A 20,913-nucleotide genomic window follows, 5' to 3' on the forward strand; every position below is an offset into this window, starting at 1 on the left:
CATTTCTAATTTTGCCTTCAATTACACTGTAATGTTGTAAATCAATTTCATATGTCATCAGTAGCCTAGCAGTTGGCTAGTAGCCTATCAGTGATACTGGCCTTCATTTATAAAAAGATGCCATTAAAGAAGTATTTAAAATATACTGTCTTCATGTTGTTTCTACATTAATTTGGAGATTAACTATTAAGTTATTACATTATAAAATAAATGAAAAACGTAAAATATATAAAAAATATATGTTAAAATATATTAAAACTTTAATGTTTTTAATCACGATTAATCGTGATTAATCACAGGAAATAATGTGTGATAATTAGTTAATTTTTTAATAGATTGACAGCACTCATTTATTCAAATGATTTATAATCTTATTTAGTTAAAGGGATACTTCAGGATTTAGCATTAAGCTTTGTATTAGAAGAAAACCTGTAGTATTTTCGAATTACCGTGCTTTCCACCCTCATATCCCCCTGAGACGAGAGATTTATGTATTTTTTGTCTGGAAAAAATCCTCCGATGACGTAAAAATCGTCATTTTGCGTCATCAGATGATTTTTTGGCCAGAGGCTAAAGATTACAGCCAGTAGTAGGGGCTGTCCCGCATGTTTTCAACCCGCCCATAGAGCGTGGGATCTCACTCACAGAATGTACACATAGTATCAGCCGTCTTTCTTTGGAAGCTAAGCTAGCAGGCTTTTGTTCTGTGGAGAAAGCTGAGTAGTAGGAGAAAGCTGAGTAGTAGGGGTTACCATCCTTTTTTTCCCGGACATGTCCGGCCGTCGAGATCGTCCAAAATGTCCGGGATTCGGCTTTTGCTTTCTGCAGTCGCCATTCATTGTTTACATGCACACCTTTTGTTTCAATCTAACTGAATTAATTCTGATTGGTGAATCTGAATGTAGTGTTTACATGAACACTAAACAAGTGATTGATTGATTTTGACATTGCTAAGAAAATTCCCGCTCCTCTGTGAGAGATACGAGACCGGTGCGTCTCACACGCTCATCAGTAATCACGCCATCGGCCTCGCGCCGTTCTCCCACAGCCCTCAGCCTCGTCCTGCTCGCCACAGTAAACATAATGAATGGCGACTGTAGAACGCAAAAAGCCGAATCCCAGACATTTTGGGCGATTTCGAAATCCCGGGTAGACTCGTCACGGAGACTCACTACCCAGCAAACACAGAACGTTGGCACAACGTACCCAACCTTCTAACAACGTTTTAACAACATGCCCAAAAGGTTGCTATAACTACGTTGTGTGGTGAAGGTTGTTACAGCGTTGTCACAATGTTGACATTAAACCACCGTTCAGGGCTATTGGCCATTCCCAGCAAACACAGAACGTTGGCACAACGTACCCAGAGCCATATAGAGAGAGAGTTGCGACAACTCCATTGACTACAATGGAACGCTTTTTTTTACAGCAATGGCGGGTCGTGGAGCCTCTCAATAGATCCCGGAAGTAGCAGCAAACACATGCCGCGCTATAGAGATGCAGCAGAACAAACCGTTTGCGACACACTTTTGAAAGGTGAGACATTTAAAGAATAAGATTGAATATTATCAGTACATCTAAATAAAAATAACTTGTAAATTAAAACCTCCTAGTAGATTATTACTCATTAAATTAGTAGATTTAAGGGATGTTATCAGATAACTAACAGATTAGGCTAGGATTGGCTACTGGATAAAGTTAGTAACGAACACCCTATTGTAAAATCTGTTCTCTTAATTCAGTTTCATCCATCGTTTTTGGAATTAGAGAAAAGGAGTCTAAACATATATTTTTTGCAGGTTGGGGTAAGTTAGCTACATATTAGTTAAATATAACGTTTGACCGCGTGTGACAGCAGTGGTGGGTGGAACTGGTAAACATGAGAATATCAAGTTTGTTCCTTATTACACGTGTTAAATAATAAAATTCCTTAATAATAAAATGCACCCTACTGATATAAATTTAGAGTGAATTGAGTTTGCAAAAATATATGGGTGGAATGTTTTTAGGCATTTTGATTCAATTGACTATTACCTGTCTATATTTCAGCTGAGCTGATTTTTGGATTTATGTCAGAAGGAGGTTGATGGACCTAAGTGAGATAAAAATAAATAAAAAATAAACTTAAAATAGGGGAACAGTTTTGAAAAGGGAAGCATGCTAGGCTAATGGGAATCATACTAGCCTAAATACCAGAACTGTATTATATAATACTACTGTATTATAGAAGTAATAGAAAAGAATAGAAGTAATCATACTTAACATGTATTTTATTACTGTATGATATACTTAAATGTGTTAGTGTATATCAGTAACATACTGTATATGCACTGGGTGCTGGTAGGTGGAGGATTAGTGATGCCACAGGACCGTTCTGTGATGGAGCATCAGTGATGATGCAGATCAGGAGTGCTGAGGGGACCATGGTGAGAATGAAAACAAAAGGTACGTTTCAAATAAGCCAGCAATAAAGTATTGTGCTAAATGTGTATTGTACTGCTGTTTTATATAAGGAATCATACTAAACTAAATATGAAATATATATTATAAATAATAATTTAAGGAATCATACTGCAGTGATGCTGCACGTCATGAGTGCTGCAGTGAGGACCAATGATGGAGGAGCAGTGATGTTGGCTGGGTGCTGGTAGGTGGAGGATTAGTGTTGGCTGGGAGCTGGTAGGTGGAGGATTTATGTTATGAGTGCTGCAGTGAGGACCAATGATGTTATAGGCTGTGGGTCAGTGATGTTGGCTGGGTGCTGGTAGGTGGAGGAGCAGTGATGTTGGCTGGTTGCTGGTAGGTGGAGGAGGAGGAGGAGGAAGAGGAGGAGGAGTGATGTTGGCTGGTTGCTGGTAGGTGGAGGAGGAGTGATGTTGGCTGGGTGCTGGTAGGTGGAGGATTAGTGTTGGCTGGGTGCTGGTAGGTGGAGGAGCAGTGATTTTGGCTGGGTGCTGGACTGGTAGGTGGAGGATTAGTGTTGGCTGGGTGCTGGTAGGTGAAGGAGCAGTGATGTTGGCTGGGTGCTGGACTGGTAGGTAGAGGATTAGTGTTGGCTGGGTGCTGGTAGGTGGAGGATTAGTGTTGGCTGGGTGCTGGTAGGTGGATGTTGAAGCTTGGCTACTGTTGGTCCTTTTCCTCTTTTTAGATTGGCTCTTGCTTCCAAGATGTCCATCGTTTAAGTGTTGTTTTTTTCTGTCATTTCGTATTTTTTTAGCCTCAATCCTCAACCTCAGCCGTATAAATCTTTTGGAGATTTTTTCTTGAACTCCACAGCATGATGGAAGCCTGCTGGAGAGTGACTGCGCTTCTTTCTCCAAGACATCCACTGCATTGGGGAGCTCCATGAGGTAGGAACTAGTCTTGGTACTAAACAGTTTCTCAATTTGTAGGATTAAGTCATAGACTTCTTGTGAGGGACGACAAAGAGCACCTCCCTTAAACTCTTTTAAGTTCACTAAGATGCTGTTATCTCCAGCAGGATTGTCATCAGTGTGCCGTGTTGCAGTTTTGCATTTTCCACAGATGTTGGCAAATCTGGTTAATTTGTGGACAATGTAGCCTGCAAGATGGAAGAGAATACATTTCTCAGTTTTTGTGAGGTCAGGTGCTGTTCTGTTCTCCACCATCAGCTGTTCCACTCTGACTGATGGAGTGACATTTTGTTTCACTGTGTCCAGGAAGTCTGCCAAAAAGCTACTGTCATCTTCCTGGTAGCTCCCAGACCTGATGGTGGTGAGGAACTGCCCTACTGATATAATTCTCAATGCATGGTGGAATTCCACTGGAGTTGGTATGGGATTTTTAGACCTCACACAGCTGAATGTGTTTTCAAGGCAGTCTTGTGTGAACCTTGAAGTTAACACAAACCTGTGTCCTTGTTCCAGCATCTCTTCATGTATGCCCAAAACTGATTTTGTTGCCATTATCACCCCTGTTTGAACAGGCTTCCAAACCCCCTTATGGCCAATCTTCATCCCATGGAAGAGATGGATGAAATCCTGTAGGAAGATGATGGCCTTTTCATACTCCTCCATCTTGACCCTGCTCAGCGCTGTAATTGGATGGCGGGATGACATAAGATCAAACCAATGATCCAATTACTCCAGGAACCACGCAGTAGTCAGGTAGGAGAGAGGGCGGTTTTCTTGCTGCACCATATATTTCAGCCCAGCACTTGTTGCCTTACTAAATACATTAAGAGCAGGACCAACCTTCATTTTTTCAAAGTGGCTTGGCTCAATGGCTGCAACTGATAGATGGGGAGCTAATTTTAATGCCATCCCTTCTTGAAAGGACAATAAGTCCTTAATAGGGACCACTGAAACCTCGTTGGAAGGTAGGTTGTCTTTGTTAACCACATACTGTTAACACCTGTCCACGGACAAGGGCACTTTTTAGATTTTTTACCAGATGTGGGACATCAGGCATGAAATAGAGACGCCTATCTGGTGTTGTTGGATGTGGCACAGATGTTTTGGTGTGGTCGACCCCAAAGGATTTCCACATGGCCTGGTTAGGGCTACCCATATCGGTGGTGACATCAAGCACATGTAGCCCTATGGATGCTGCCCTCTCTATTATTTCGGTAATTATTGGCTTGTACTCTGATCCTTTGGTAGAATTACCACTGTAATGATATGCCACTACTTGTTTCCACCGAGTTGTGTTTCCAGCCAACATAAACACACAATCATGTGTTGCTACTCCTGTGTGACCTGGCAAAGTGACATCACCAGAGAGTTTGCCTGTGAGCATGTGCAGCTCCACACTTGGAGTGATTACCATTTCGTCCAAGGACAGCACACACTCCCTTTCAAGGTCTGCCAATCCATCTACCTTCAGTTTAAAAAAATCAAATACCTCTGTCAACACACCAGGCTCAAATCTAATACATTCCATCCTTCTTTGCAGAGTTCTGATTGCTGGCAGGGGAATCTGCAATTCCTGTAGGGTCTTGTAACCAGTTGGACCGGCTGCAAAGCGAATTTTTAATGCCTTCTTAATAGTGTCATTGCTCCATTTCATCCCTTTTGTGGTTCGTCTTCCTAATGCCATAATTTGGTCTTTTGACAAAAATGTCTTAATTTTTGTCCCTAATTTTAATTGTTTTCTTGAGTGCTGCATTTGCAATCTTTATTTTTCTTAGTGCTGCCTTTGCATTTTTTGATATTTGTTCTTGTCTCTTTAATTTTTTTTAATAGACCCAGGTGACTGGCTGATGGCTCACTGGTATGCTGACTGGCTGATGGCTGACTGGCTGATGGCTGACTGGCTAATGGCTGACTGGCTGATGGCTCACTGGTATGCTGACTGGCTGCTGGCTGACTGGGTAGTGTCACCTGTCCCTGTCTTTCCTCTCTAGCCATGTCCTCTCTTTCTTCACTGTCACTTTCCCTTCTCTGAGTGTCCTCATCCCTTTTTTCCTCAACCTTTGAAACTGATAGAGGCAGGATACATGGTATTGCTAATTTTAAATATTGAAAATATCACATCACTTCAAAATTAGAAATATTACTTAAAATACTATGAGTTTGCTCTTATTATATATGTGTCACCTGTAACGCTATAGCTGTGATCAGCAGCGATGTGCTGTATGTTTACAGGTCTAGGGGTGCATCGTGGTGCAGGGGCCCTCCTCTTTTTGACCACTGGACGATGCACAAAGATGGTGGGAATAGCATCTGGTCTCAGCCTACTCTTGAAATTTTTGGTCATGACAAATTGGTTTGCCTCAAAATGTGCCTGCAGAGTGACTTTGAGTTTAGTTTCCACACACAACCCTTTTGTTTTGTCTACCCACATACTGTAAATATCACATGGTGTTTAAAGGCACAGTTATAGGTAACACTGATGACTCCCTGCAATGAGACCGCACCCTCACCATTAAAGTATAATTACCTCACAAATTTTTTTGTTGTTGTAATTTTTATTTATGTTTAGATTGCTCCTGCTGACTTGAGCCAACCATTTTTTCCTCCTCTCCATGTCAGCGGGGAAGCCATACATTCGCACAGCTTTCTCTGAGCGATTGGAGCATCCCCATGCACAGCACAGCAAACCATGGTGGAGACTATGCAAGGAAAACATGAAAGAAAGGACACATACAAAATGCTTGGCATGCTAATCATTTTATTAGAAATGTATTCATGAATTGCTGTAAATAGTTAATTGCATTTATTTAAAAAAAAAAAAAAGTAACATTGTAATATATGATTACAATTTAAAATAACTGTTTTCTATTTTAATGTATTTTAAAATGTAATTTATTCCTGTGATACCAAGCTGAATTTTCAGCATCATTACTTTTGAACGGCAGTGTACATGTTTATATAAGAGTATGCTTAAGTTGTTTTAAACCTGAATATACATATGAATAAGTATTGTAAGAATTATACATTAGATACAGTATATCATATTTATAAAATATAAATAATTATATTACTATATATAATTATAAGAATTGTAAACAATAAGCTTAATTTCACTAAATTTTACGTTTACTTAACATCATGTTACTGCTGCTAATAGTTCATTGACCCATTGTGCGGTGCGAGCTGAAAATCACCTGTCACCTTGAGAGTCTCAGTACTATCTGAAAGTCATAAAGTCATAAATATGAGATTAGTGAAAACACAATGAACATGAGGTAACATAAAAAGGCAACAGCAACCCGTTTATACAAGTTAACGTTGGCCTGAAATAAGTTAAGGCAAGTAACGGCAAATAACGGTAATCGAACACTATTCCTCAAATATTAGCTGATTTGATCTTTTAAAAGCAACATCGCTGTAACTACATACTCATGCTACATACATATGTCAGTGTGTTATATAAATATATAAAATAAATGCCTTTATTGACTACTAATTACCAGAAAATGCAGTTCTCTCACTCTACTCTAACAGTTTGAATTGGCCGCCAAAGCACTTCCTGGAACTATCTGAAGTCTACGTGAATCACGTGACGATCAAGCATTTTGAACTTCCGTTGTCGCAACTCTCTCTATATATGGTTCTGAACGTATCCATCCTTCTAACAAAGTTTTATCAACATGGTCAAAATGGTTGCTATAAATATGTTGTGTGGTGAAGGTTGTTACAGCGTTGTCACAATGTTGATATTAAACCACCGTTCAGGGCCATTGTTTAAGGTTGTGCCAACGGTGTCTTGATAACCACTGGACTACATATGTACTCGTCACTAGGGCTGGGCAGTATGACGGTATATATCGTTACCACGGTAGAAAATGTCAACCGTAACAGATTTTTTTATTCCGTGTATTCCGCGACATGTAAATAAGTGGGCGTGGTTAACTCAAGTGCCGCGTGCGTGAGACTGAGACACTGAGATTTGTCAAAGAAACATGGAGAAAGCAGATCAAGAGGATTCACAAAGGAATTACGTTTTCTAAAGGGTTGTTGTTAACGTGATATTTTCGGGGGAAAAGGCGCACCAGTCAACTAGAGCAGTGCGGCACCCGTAGGCTAACGTTACAGTTTAGAGGAGTGCACGATCGCAACGGGGAAAGCATGAAGTCACCTACATTAATTTGGAGATTAACTATTAAGTTATTACATTCTAAAATACATGAAAAACTTAAAATATATTTAAAATATATGTTAAAGTATATTACAACTTTAATGTTTTTAATCACGATTAATCGTGATTAATCACAGGAAATACTGTGTGATTAATTAGTTAATTTTTTAATAGATTGACAGCACTAATTTCTTCAAATGATTTATTATCTTATTTAGCATTAAGCTTTGTATTAGTAGAAAACCTGTAGTATTTTCGACTTTCCACCCTCATATCCCCCTGAGACGAGAGATTTATGTATTTTTTGTCTGGAAAAAATCCTCTGATGACGCAAAAATCGTCATTTTGCGTCATCGGAGGATTTTTTGGCAACTTGACAACAACAGTTCATATATCAATACCCGTAACGAATAGAAATAACCTTAAATAATGTATAGTTATCTACATCTTTCCGTCTCTTATGAATAGTTACTTTTTAAACACGAAAATCGCATTCAGCATGACAGGCGAGCGGTTGCCGTGGTAATGAACAACCTGCTTGTTAAAGGGAATGTATAATCCTGTATCTGAGGCAAAATTACTAAATATGCAGCACGAGTTATATATTTCTAACTCCAAACAATTGGCTACTGAACCAGCTGATAAAATCTTGCTTCGATTCAATGTGTGATTATAACTTGTCACTCAAATTAACCGATCGCATTTTACTGATGCAAAAGACGCGCGCATGCACACTCACTGAGAGGGAGCGCGGTGTGTCGGTGTTCACAGAGCTATGTAAAATAATGACGCAGTTACAAGGTGTGTAATTTACACTACTTAGTCAACACTAACAGTAACTGCTGTTCGGTTTTGATGAAGTTGATGAGTTTGTTTTGTTTACTATATTTAGCTATTAAAAATGGTTTACCAAAGAAATAATTTACCAAATAAAAGAAAAAGAAAATTCAAACAAATCAAGTACTTTTCATTTCTAAAGTATTTGGGTTTATTTATTATACAAAGCCCTTTTTGTCGATTTTACGAGAATAACTAAATATATAAATAACTATATCGTGAAATATATCGTTACCGTGAAATAAAATTAGTCATATACGAGGGACAGTGCAAGGTGGAACGAATGCACTGATGCATTTACCAAATAAATAAATTGTAAATCTGCCATTGTGTCTCTTCAGAAGACTTGGATTTAGATTAGACCATTCGACTGATTATTTTTACGATGCCTTTATGTCCTTTTTTAGATCTTTTAAGTTTTAGGGGAATTGACTTTAAGAGTGTTTTCTCACCTAGTTTGTTTAAACCATCCAAACGCTTTTGGAGCAATTCATTGTGTGTATATATGGAAAAACCAAGTGATCTCAGACCCCCCTAAAAGGACCCAAAAGTTTGTTGTCCGTTTGAGGTTCGATTTCTTTGTAATATGTGAAAGCGATGAGGTTCTGGTCTGCTTTGTGTTTCGAAATGTGTACTGCTTTTTAGGGCTGTCAAATAAAAATTCGAATTTCGAATATTCGTCAAATTAAAAAAAAATCCTTCACATTCGAATGCAAAATTTTTTGGGGTGTTTTTGGAGAACCGGGTTCTCTTTTGAGTCCACTATCTTGTGAACACCAAAAGGACTGAGTCATTTTCGGCTGGTTCCCTTTCTGGTTCACTTTAACTGAACTGGGTTTGGTTCTTTTAAAATTAACTATATGTGAAAACACCCTAAATGGAGGGACAGAAATCGCTCAGATTTCATAAAAAATATTGTCATTTGTGTATGGAAGATGACCGAAAATCTTATAGGATTGAAATGACATGAGGGCGAGTACATGATGACAGAGTTTATATTTTTGGGTGAATTATACTTTATAAATACAGTAAGGTGAGTCTTGGTCTAAACTCTGTATCGCAAGTGATCACATCAGCAATACATATTGCCGCATTTTTATACCACGATATCACAATATAACGATGTATCGTTACACCCCTACTGTTTTGGCATCCCTCCACCTCCACAACTCCACCAATATAATATAAAACAAACTCATCTTCCAGTCCCTCTGGGGGGTATATCTAAGTTTGAGTTTAAGCTGCTTCCTCGAGCCCCTCCACTGCGGACAGCTAGCCAAATACATTTAACCTTAATAGCTTAAAGATTATATGGGCAAACAAACTCGTAAATTGTAGCCTAGTGCATATATGATCTAGCATACATAGTAGGGGTGTAACAATACCCTCATGTCACAATTCAATACATATCACAATACTAAACTCATGATACGATATTATTGCGATACTTCATCAAAATGCTACATTTGATATTACATTATGGGTGTAAATGAATAGGCTTGGACTTGGTGCTGGTATCCCAATGCATGGGACAATAGTGACACCAGAATAAAAATATTCATCATTCTGAAGCTGAAAATACTGATTTATTTTATACGAATGCTTGCACTCTTTCACTGACTAGATATATTTAAAATAATAAAGGCCACTTATTACTGGGAACATAAGACTTTTGGCATTATGAGGACACACAAATATTCCCCCATTGCATTATCATACATTAAATTCAACATAATATATATTAGTTTAATGTAGTACTGACACTAAAACTCTGTAAACTGTGTAATTTTTTCACACATAGTAATTTTTATTTTGGGTGAACTACACACAATACAGTCACTATGCAAGATACATATTGTTGCATTTTTGTATTGCGATATATTGTAACACGATATATTGTTACACCCCTACTACATAGTGCTGGTTTTAATGGCAATTGCTTTGTCTTTTTTTATTTTTATGTTTTTTATTTTTATTTTTTTACCTGATGACGCGGAAAGAGAAGTGCCAAGAATCGAATGAAATGGAAGAAAAATCTGTATAAGGATCATGATGATTTCATGACTGGAGAAAAATTCACACAGACTAAAAAGACATCCTCACAAAAAAAAATCTCAGTGTGGAAAGAGTTTCACTCAAAAAGGAAGCCTTAAAGTACACATGGGAATTCACACTGGAGAGAGCTCTTTTACCTGCCTACAGTGTGGAAGCAAATTCACTCGAAAAGGAGGCCTTAAAAGGCACATGAAAATTCACACTGGAGAGAAGACTTACACCTGCCAACAATGTGGAAAGAGCTTCACAACAAAACTTAACCTTAGGTATCATATAAACATTCACACTGGAGAGAAGCCGTTCCCATGTGATCAGTGTGGAAAGTGTTTCAGCCGTAAAGTAACCCTTAAAGGGGTCATATAATGGTACATGCACTTTTACAAGTTGATTGTACTGAAATGTGTGTTGGCAGTGCCTGTACACAACCATCATAAAATGAAAAATCCATCCAGTGTTTTTTTTTTAATCTTCTTATATGTTTTCCCCCCTCTCAAATCAAGCCGTTCGATTTTGTGACGTCACAAAATCGACGCCCCTCCCACGATTCTTGATTGACAGCAGCGTTTCAACACAGTCTCGCCCTCGCTCGTGAGCGAGCTGTCAATCATTGTCCGCGCGGACCGGAGTACGCTGGAGCACTGTATATGAGCAGAATGGCGTCTAAGCGATTGTGGTGTTCTGTTCTTGGGTGTAATAAGGAACACAGCAGTCATTTTGATGTTCTTAAATCCGGACCGCTGAAGACGCAGTGGCTGAGTTTGTTTTCGAAGGGAATATTCCCCACGATCAACGTCAATGCTTTCATGTTTGCGCGAATCATTTCACACACCAGACTGCTTTACAAACGAGGTCAGTATAAAGCTGGTTTTGCTAAGAAGCTGCTCCTGAAAAAAGGATCTGTACCAACTATTCGTGTTCCTGCTGCACCTCCAGAAGAAGAAGTGAGTGTAACGTTTTATTAACCTTTATATTAATATTTATATTAATCTTTGCAAATCGCTTGCACGCTTCACGATGAATGCGGCTAAGGTTTACACTCAGGGTACATTACGGCATGTTTTCTATATACGACGTTCTCAATATAATTCATAATCCCACGTTTATAATGAACAACGCGTTATGGTTATTGTGTTATTGTGTTACGGATGGTGTACGCACAAAACAGAGGGGCGGGGTGAGCAAAGCTCATTATCGTTTAAAGACACATGCACTTAAACGACAGAGCTGTTTTTGACCAGGTAAAATGAGTTTTTTCTTACAATACTAATGAGAATTTTAATTAAAGTATATTACAAACTTTTAATTTAGACCCTAAAGAATCATATTAGCTTGTACAAAAATGGCATTATATGACCCCTTTAATCAGCACATGAGGATTCACTCAAAAGGGGACTGTTTTGTATGTCATCAGTGTGGAAAAGGTTTCAAAGACATGAAACGTTTTAATGTGCATGAAGCAATTCACTCCGGAGAGAAGCCTTTCAATTGCCAGCAGTGTGGAAAGAGTTTCCGATTAAATAAAAACCTTGAGAGTCACATGAAACTTCACACTGGAGAGAAACCTCACACATGCTCTGAGTGTGGAAAAAGTTTCAGATATAAAGTAACCCTAAATGCCCACATGAGTGTTCACACTGGAGAGAAGCCTCACGGATGTCCTCGGTGTCAAGAGAGTTTTGCATATAAAGCATCTCTTGAAGCCCACATGAGAAGTTACACTGGAGAGAAGCCTTTCACCTGCAAACTCTGTGGGAAGAGCTTCTCAGAAAAGGAAATCTTAAAACTCACATGAGAGTTCACAATGGAGAGAAGCCTTTCACCTGCCCTCAGTGTGGAAAGAATTTCACGGTTAAAGGAAACCTTAAGACTCACACAAGACTTCACACTAGAGAGAGGATTTTCTCATGTCTTCAGTGTGACGTTCTGGAAAGAAATAGCAGTGTTCTGATTGTGGTAAGAGGTTTAGAAAAAGGTGTTATTTTAAAAATCACATTTGCTTTCACTCTGGAAGAATGTCATTTAATTGTGATCAGTGTAATAAGACATTTATTTTGCCATTACACTTACAGATACACCTGAAAAGTCATGAAAATGTGAAACCCTATTTGTGTCATTTGTGTGGAAAGAGTTTTAAATGGCCCAGCAATTTAAAATGGCACCAGAAAATACGTATCTGTTTAAAATCAAAACTACTTCACACCGCAGTTGAATGTGGGTCAGATATGACTGTTCCCCTTCAGGACCACTTTTATTTGCATTTTGATTGTATAGAGACATCACTTCATTCTATATTTTGATAATGTATTGATATATTGATCAAATAATGATTAAACTTTTGACTTGCTGTGCCATGAAAATGAAAGATTATAAATAAAATGGCATAACCTTAATGAATATGATCATTGCACTGCGTTATTTGATTCATTCTTAGCACTGGTTTAAACATGTTTCCAACCAGGACTTGAAGATGGTTACTGTTGGGGCTCATCTGGTAACATCTGGAAGCTGGTTCCAGCTGTTGGTTGTGAAATAGCTAAACATTCTAACAATCCTTTCACTGATCCTAGGTGTTTCATTGAAGACCTCTGGCATAGCCTTTCAAGTATATTTGATACTATATGTCGTCAGGGCCGGATTAACATAAGGGCTAGGTAGGGCTAGGTGGGGCTGAAGCCCCAGGGCCCACGGGATTAGGGGGCCCGTGATTGGCTGGAGGAAATGAGATTGTCAAATCATAGGTGGTTGATTTGTGTATAATAAAATAACAAGAAGTTATTGGAAAATGTGCCTGACTGACATAATTCACCGCCCAATCAAATTAACTCTACAATTTGCTATGACGTTGGGAAACGCCTCTTTTCGTTATGCTTTCATGTAGAACATGGGAATAAATCGCTCGCAGGAGTTCAAAAATGATGAAAAAAAGTGATAGTGGCACAAAAAGGGAAAAACAAACTCGAAAGGCAGAAAAGGGATGCAAAAATTCCTAAACTAACTAACTACTTGGGTTCACTTTCATCCGTGCCCGTGGAAGACCCCGAGTGCAGCGGCAGCAGCCCACAGTGAAGGCGGCGTTAGCTTCACCCTCCTGCGTCGTCACCGATCCGCGTGTTTTAGACGTCGAAGAAGGTAAGCAAGCAGCTGAAGTAAGTTAATGAGTTAAGCACTATGGTAATTTTTTCTCGTGGAGTCGTAGGGTATTTTCAATATTTATAGGGGCTATATAGTAGGTGATTTTATTGCAGTCTGAATCCAGAATGTCAGTGTTTTTTCTCCCACTACCCACCCGCGTAAAAATCCCCGGCCGAATTACTGTTTTTTGACGAACATCAAGGTCCAATATATCCAAGGTACATGGGCATTTTTTTGCCCCGATGAGTTTTTGTCTTATTGTAATATTACATAATATAAAATAAATATATCACACAAGTAAAAGCGCAGTTTTCCCCAAATATCAGCACAATTGCTAATGTGATATATGTTATGCAACAATAAATGAGTTGACCAATAAGTTAACATTGAGAGTTACGTTTTGGTTTATCGTCATTTCGCCGATGGAAATTCCTAAATGAAACCACAGCAGAAACAATCTCTGAAACTGATAGTGGTGATTCGTTACTGAATAATCTGCGTTTTGAACGAATGGGTTCATTTAATGATTCATTGACTCCTCGTTTGCTTCGTCGTTGAATCAAACAGCCGTTTGAACAAATCGGTTGAATGAATGACTCGCTTATTAAGACAGTGACTTGCCGCCACCTACTGTTAGTTTTAGTTTCATACTTAATGTACCCTTTAATAAAAAATAAAAAAATTGAAATCATTTTATATTTAAATATGAAATAAAATAACAATCATAGCATTTATGTAATTGTAAATGCAGTGTAAATGTATTAATATGTTTTTTTACAGATATCCACATGAGAAACAATTACCATCTGAATAGGGCTTTAGAAAGCAAATGTTTTATTAATGCTTACTTTGTCCCTTTAGATAAAATGAGAGAAATAGCCATAAATGCACTTATGGAAGGGGATGGGGTAAAAATGTTTTATCAATAAAATGTTCCCAAAATGAACCAAGAAATTATGTGGAGTAATTTTTATCATGATGTTCCATCAAAATCTGTGCAGTAGAGGGTTAATGTGTTAAATAGCCTGGACTATTTAGTGTGCAAAAATAATAATAATAAATAATGATAAAGAAAAACATTAATTAAATACATTGATTAAAAACAATAAAACAAATTTATTGCAGTAGAAGACTGTGGCGTGGCAATCAGATGAAAGGGGGCCCTTGGTGTTGCTATAGCCCCAGGGCCCAAAGTCCTCTTAATCCGGGCCTGTATACAGCTTATGTGCAGTTAAAAAAAATTGCTGTTTGCATACATTATGCACATACAATGCTGATGATATTTATGACACGCCCTGTACGCATACCCAGCATGCATGTAAAAATACTGTGGGATCTTAGATCTACAGGTGTGGCCTTTAAGAATGCATGTTTTTTTTTTAACATATGGAGCCCTACAGGCATGTTTCTTAGGGTACGCTTACACGACAACGATATGCTTAAAAACTGAGAAGTTTTCCTTTTGAGTGTTCTGCTTACAGACGACACCATCGTCAAAGCAATCCCCATTCACACGGATCCGCGAAAACGACTAAAAACGCTGTATTCTGCTGCCAGGCCATTAGATGAACACGTAAAACACGTGCATGACGTCATCGTTTACAAAAGCTTGGGTTTTCAGGCCCTCAAAACGCTGTTGCTGTGTAAATGTATGGCCAAAATGCAGAAAAAGTTGTAAATTTTTTGTTGAAAACGGTGTCGTGTAAACAGCCCCTTAAGAGTTTAAAGGCACAATATGTATTTTTTTTGCTTTAAAAATAGCAAAAATCATTATATCTATGTTATATATATTTTTTTTGTTGTGTACTTACATTATCCCGACTGTTTCCAACAACTTTCAAACCAGGAGAAATTTTAATTACATTTTTAGACACGGCACGTTTCTTTATTTTCGCTTTGTCGCAGTCAATGGCGTCATATCCGCGTTGTCTCTGGTTTCCGCTCGTACTGCCATGGTAACCAGAGCTGTGAACTAGCCCTCTGATAGTAACCAAGGCGACAGACGTGGAAAATGTAGTTCGCAATGTCTATTTGCACGCTGTTGTTGTTTCGTTCAAACATTATGGACCATGGCAAGCAGACTTTGGATAAAAAAATGAGAACTAAAACGAGAATCAATATCAGCGCGGTGTTTTCGAGATGCCTAGAGCTCCCATAGACAGTATATAAACGAGAGCTCCACGTCCGAGACTTCGACCGCTTCTACATAACGTTACTTTATTAAACAGGTGAGCACATTTACATAAAACTAACCAATGTTATATAGTTCAACAATGATAAAATGTTATAATATGATCTGTATGTTATTCTAATGTTGATGTAGCTTACTGCTAGTCTCATACAGATGAACAACAAACTAACACATACATTTCAACACATTGAAATGCAGTTTAGTGTGCGAAATGTAATGTTAGACCAAGTGAAACAGCGCTGCGTTACCTCACAAGTTTAATTTGTCTAATAAACTGACCTGTGAGTTGTAATTCTGCACTCGCGTGTAGTTCGGTAGAATGAGATGTCCATTCCTTTTATATCCGCGGGAGTCGCGTCGCGTGTGGAGCTGATAGCTGTCTCTTAGCAATCCCGAACTGCTTCATATCACAGTCATGATAAAAGCATCGATGTATTCAGTCATCCATATACATTATTAGATCGGTCGGCTTGACGTTGACGACGAGATCCATAATTCTTAGCATGTGTTGCGTCATCAAACTACGCCTTTGTTATTGTAAGACGTTAGCGACCCCTAGTGGACAAAAATAATTCCATACTGTACGTTTAAATTATGTTGGTTTCACACAGTATGCATCAGGTAGTGCATGGAACAACATTATATTAAGGAAATATAACTTATCATCTGCGGCTCGTCTGTATGGGCAGGTCTGGCAGAGCCCCTACAAAATATTCATCCAAACATAGACCTTTATATGCACTGAATTAATTATAAATTATAAATTTTTTCAGAGTATCTAGACTATTTTAAGTCGTAAAGTGAGCAGGATATATTAAAATGAAGCGCATGGATTCAGCAGACATGTATTATGAAACTAAGCGGGGCAGCCAGTCTTAGAGCCCTCCCTAGCTCTACAGCGCCCCACAAATTTCCTGTGTAAATCTGTGGTGAAAAAATATTATAAAGCTTGTTTTGAGGAAAGCTCGTTGTCTGTGTTACTATGATTAGCGTTTAGCTCACAAGTTATTGATTCGGGAAGTTTGAATTTGTGAATATATTGCCAACTTTACTGAACTACTTGAATTAAGCACTGACCGCATTTCTATATATTTCAGTCCAAGTTCAAACTCTATGAACCGCTCCATTATTAATGAACGGAGCTGTGTGAAACAATGCCAGTGGGACAGTAAAGAGGAAGTGTTTGAAAATAAATGTATACTTTTATTCAGCAAGTATGCATTCAATTTATCAAAAGTGACAGTAAAGTTAATGTGGGCATTGACTCTGTTTGCATGCATAGCCTCCCATCATCACCATATGAATAGTGTGCACTGTTCGTAGGCATGTTCACAATAGCAGTAATGAGCTAACATGGGAAGGACTGTACATCTCTTTTCACACAGATTACATAAACAGAGAATATTTGTTTTTGTTTTGAATTAGATCATTTAAAAATAGACACTTAAATATTTCTAAGTATATTGCTCATGACTGTGTGATGAGTATTTGCTGAGTTTTGTTTAATTTTTGTGACTCGCTCCAGAAAAAATTCATGGAGACAGAGACGGCAGAAAGTTTTCTTTAGTGGACGTTTTTCTGTTTTCTTTATTTTAAAAAAGCACCATTTTTGTTTTTAGAGGTAAAGCAAACCTCAATTGCCACATGAGGATTCACTCAGGAAATAGCTGTATTATATGCCATCACTTTGGAAGGAGTTTCACAGACAGAGAATACCTCAAGGATCACATAAGTCACACTGGAGAAAAGCCTTTTATGTGCAATCAATGCACAAACAATTGTGGATTATTCTTTGTTTTTGTGTTAAAGTTTAATTGCTGCAAATATACCTCCTGCTCTTTATCTTGTCTGACTTGTTGTGACAGAACACTGAACCCAAAACAAGTTGAATCTAGCAGTCATATCACCCTGTAGCCCAAGAATGGTTAACCACTAAAGCTAAGCAGGGTTGAGCCTGGTTAGTACCTGGATGGGAGACCTCCTGAGAAAACTAGGTTGCTGCTGGAAGAGGTGTTAGTGAGACCAGCAGGGGCGCTCACCCTCTGGTCTGTGTGGGTCAGTGATGCGCGGGTCAATGTATAAACAACCCGGACCCGACCGACGTTTTCAACTAACCCGCCCGCAACTCGGACCGCAAAAAAAAGAAAGAAAATATTGTACCCGACCCGCTTCCTGACCCGCATTTTTTAAAAGTAGGCTAGTAAATGCATAGCAAGAAATACACATGACAAAGCCAGCACTTTGGTCATTATCTTTCATTATTTCGGCAACTTTGCTCTTTCTGTTTGTGTATTTGCGGAGCTTCCACTCCCCAGTCTTCACCTTTTCTCTTGCCGCCTCCATCTCTACCTGCAGACTGAGCTCGTGCGTCATCTTCGCGCCAGTTATTCAGCCAATAAAGTGTAGGCCTATGTATTTCATAGAAAATTGCATGTGAGCGGAGTGGAGCGGGAGCAAGCGGGCGGATCTTGGACAGAACGCAGAGCGGCATTTTTAAAAGGATGGAGCGTCGCCCTATTTCCCGCTCCAATTTCGCTCCGCGCACACCAAGATTCTGAAGCATGCTCAGTCAAGCCTGACTCAGTCTACTGTTGATGACTGCAAGATGGATTCTATTTTCAGTCAAAACTCGGCTCAATAATGGAGTTCAAAAAGTAGGCTACTTCAAAAAGGAAAATAAGAAGTCATACAGGTGTAAAACTAACTATTATGTGGTAGAAGAAAACGACATCGTTTCAGTCAGTAGGCCTAAAGATTAATTTTGGAATCTAAAAAGACACATCTCTCGAAAACATGCAGTGTGATATGTGAACACGCTGGGAAGAAAGCAAAAGGTTAGCAAATTGAATACGGTAACTTAAAGTGTAGCCTAAATTAAATACAGCGTAAAATGCAAACAATTGATACAAGCCCATTTAAATTTTAATCCTGCGCGCTGCGCACAAGTTCAGTTATAAGAATGTTGTCCTAATAGTTAATTTAGCCTAGGCCTACTTTTAAAACGTTTATGTATATTTATTTTATATTTTTGTTTATATAAATTTTATTTATATTATTAGGCCCATTTATTCGTTTTATTTTACAGCAGTTTGTGTGTACAATGGATATAAGCCCATTTAAATTTTAATCGTGCGCGTTGCACAAAAGTTAACTTATCAAAATTCTGGCCTAATAGTAAAATTTTTATGTAGGCTATATTTTTGTTTATATAATTGTTATTCATATTATTAGGCCCATTTATTCGTTTAATTTTACAGGACTTTGTGTAGGCTATATTCCTTCTTACATAGGCCTAATTTGTCATTTGAAATAAAACATTTCTATTTGAAAAATGTTGTTGTTGCTCATTAGTTCTTTAGGAGGTAAGGCTGTGGTCTAAGCTACAGTGATATAGGCTACATGTAGATTTTTTTTCCCCTTTTTGGAGCGAGCGGGGGGCGATTTGAGTGGAGCGCGGATCAAACTGCGTTGAGCGCTGATCGAGCGATAATGAGCGGAGCGGCCTGATGTAGCTTTGAGCGGGGGAGCGGAGGGGTGGACAGTTCCGTGAGCGATGAGCGAAGATTCTCACCGCTCCACTCCGCTTATGCTCTCTATACTACTATATAAATTACAAAGGTTTAATTGGCATCTTTATTTCAAACGACCCGACTGACCGCGACCCGAATATCATTAAAAATATTTTTGGATGACTCGTAACCGCGGGTAACCGCGGGTGACCGCAGGCACCCGCTCATTTCGGATCAACCCGCGCATCACTGGTGTGGGTCCTATCACCCCAGTATAGTGATGGGGACACTATACTGTAATTCTTTTATTTTTTTTATCCATACTTCAGGTGAGATGTTAAACCGAGGTCCTGACTCTCTGTGCTCATTAAAAATCCTATCAAAAGTGTTCTTTGAATGTCTTTCGAAAGATATACTGATTGGCTTCATCACTCTGTCTCCTCTCCGCCAATAAGCTGGTGTGTGGTGGGCGTTCTTGCTCAATATGGCTGCCGTCGCATCATCCAGGTGGTGCTGCACATTGGTGGTGGTTGAAGAGATTCCCCCTCCCACCTTCCATATGTAAAGCACTTTGAGTGCCGAGAAAAGTACTATATAAATGACGAATATTCGGTTGTCCACCCAAGTACCTACTGCTCTCCCTGCATCAGGATGGATGTCCATTGAAGTATTATGTTTAGGGCTTTTTGGAGCTAAGCCACTGAGTGCCCTGGAACGAAGGCACTCTTAAGGTGTGTTTTTGAAGTGGACTGGATGGTTCCCTCTGTGTACTGATGACAGTTGGAGAAACCGCCTGTACCCTGGCTCAGTACATAGACACGCTGTGGCTGAGTAGATCTTCCCTATACCGTCGGTGAAGTTTTTGAGAACAACAGCAACACCAGCCAAGAAGCACACTGTAAAACGTGGTAAGTTCAGAATACTTAAAACTTTTGTGGAAACTGATTACCCTAAAAATATTTAAGTAAACCAACTCAATCTTTTAAAGTAAACAATTATTATAAATTACAGTTGATTCAAACTAGGGCTGTCAACTCGATTAATTAAAAAATGGCCTCCTCCAGGGAAGACACCTCTGCAGACAGCTGGTCTCGCCAGGGAGCACCACTGACTGTCTCTAAAACATGCTCCCCCTCATCCTCCGCCACGTCCTCCTCGTGCTCATACTCCGGGGCCATGATGTCACAAACCCGGAGACAGATGTGATGGAGCATGGCACAGGCTGTGATGACCTGAAATGATAAAAAAAAATAAAAAAAATAATATCCTCTGAAAAATTGAGTGATGGGGGGGAGGGGGTGTCGGAGGCATGGGTACTCTCAGTCTGCCAGGATAAAGTGCCCTGGAGGAGGGTGCGCTGACCTCCTGTACAGTGGGCTGTAGCGGAGCACTCGTGCGTCATGCACTGACCCGGATCCACGTAGGTGTCAATGAAGCGGCCCTGATGGTCACAAACAGCCTGCAGGATTATGGACGGGAACAGTCTCCTGTTCCAGTAGCATTGACCATCAGGGCCGCTTGATGCGGACATGGCTTCCGTCGATTGCTCCTGCAGCTTTCAAGAAAGCTCCGTGTCTGGCCAGCCCTGCAAACACACGGAAATGATAAAAAAAAATGTTTGGGTAATTATAATAATAATTTTATTAT

The 20,913-nt window shown here is 39.1% G+C and overlaps 1 long non-coding RNA gene across 9 annotated transcripts; it reads left to right on the forward strand.

Moving 5' to 3' along the window:
- Positions 1 to 382: 382 nt before the first annotated feature.
- LOC309496015 lies at positions 383 to 6,112 on the forward strand. 9 transcript variants are annotated; one of them, XR_014204934.1, is made up of 8 exons: positions 383 to 2,445; positions 3,218 to 3,350; positions 3,482 to 3,602; positions 3,681 to 4,821; positions 4,915 to 5,038; positions 5,205 to 5,332; positions 5,607 to 5,671; positions 5,994 to 6,112. It is a non-coding gene; the product is annotated as an uncharacterized lncRNA (long non-coding RNA). The 9 variants fall into 9 exon arrangements; XR_014204936.1 differs by having other exon boundaries at positions 5,205 to 5,304; XR_014204937.1 differs by having other exon boundaries at positions 3,681 to 4,588; positions 4,665 to 4,821; positions 5,205 to 5,304; positions 5,607 to 6,112.
- The last annotated feature ends 14,801 nt before the right edge of the window (positions 6,113 to 20,913 follow it).

Source organism: Leuciscus leuciscus (genome assembly GCF_965113295.1).
Source record: "Leuciscus leuciscus genome assembly, chromosome: 4".
In the NCBI taxonomy this organism is placed as follows: Eukaryota; Metazoa; Chordata; class Actinopteri; order Cypriniformes; family Leuciscidae; genus Leuciscus; species Leuciscus leuciscus.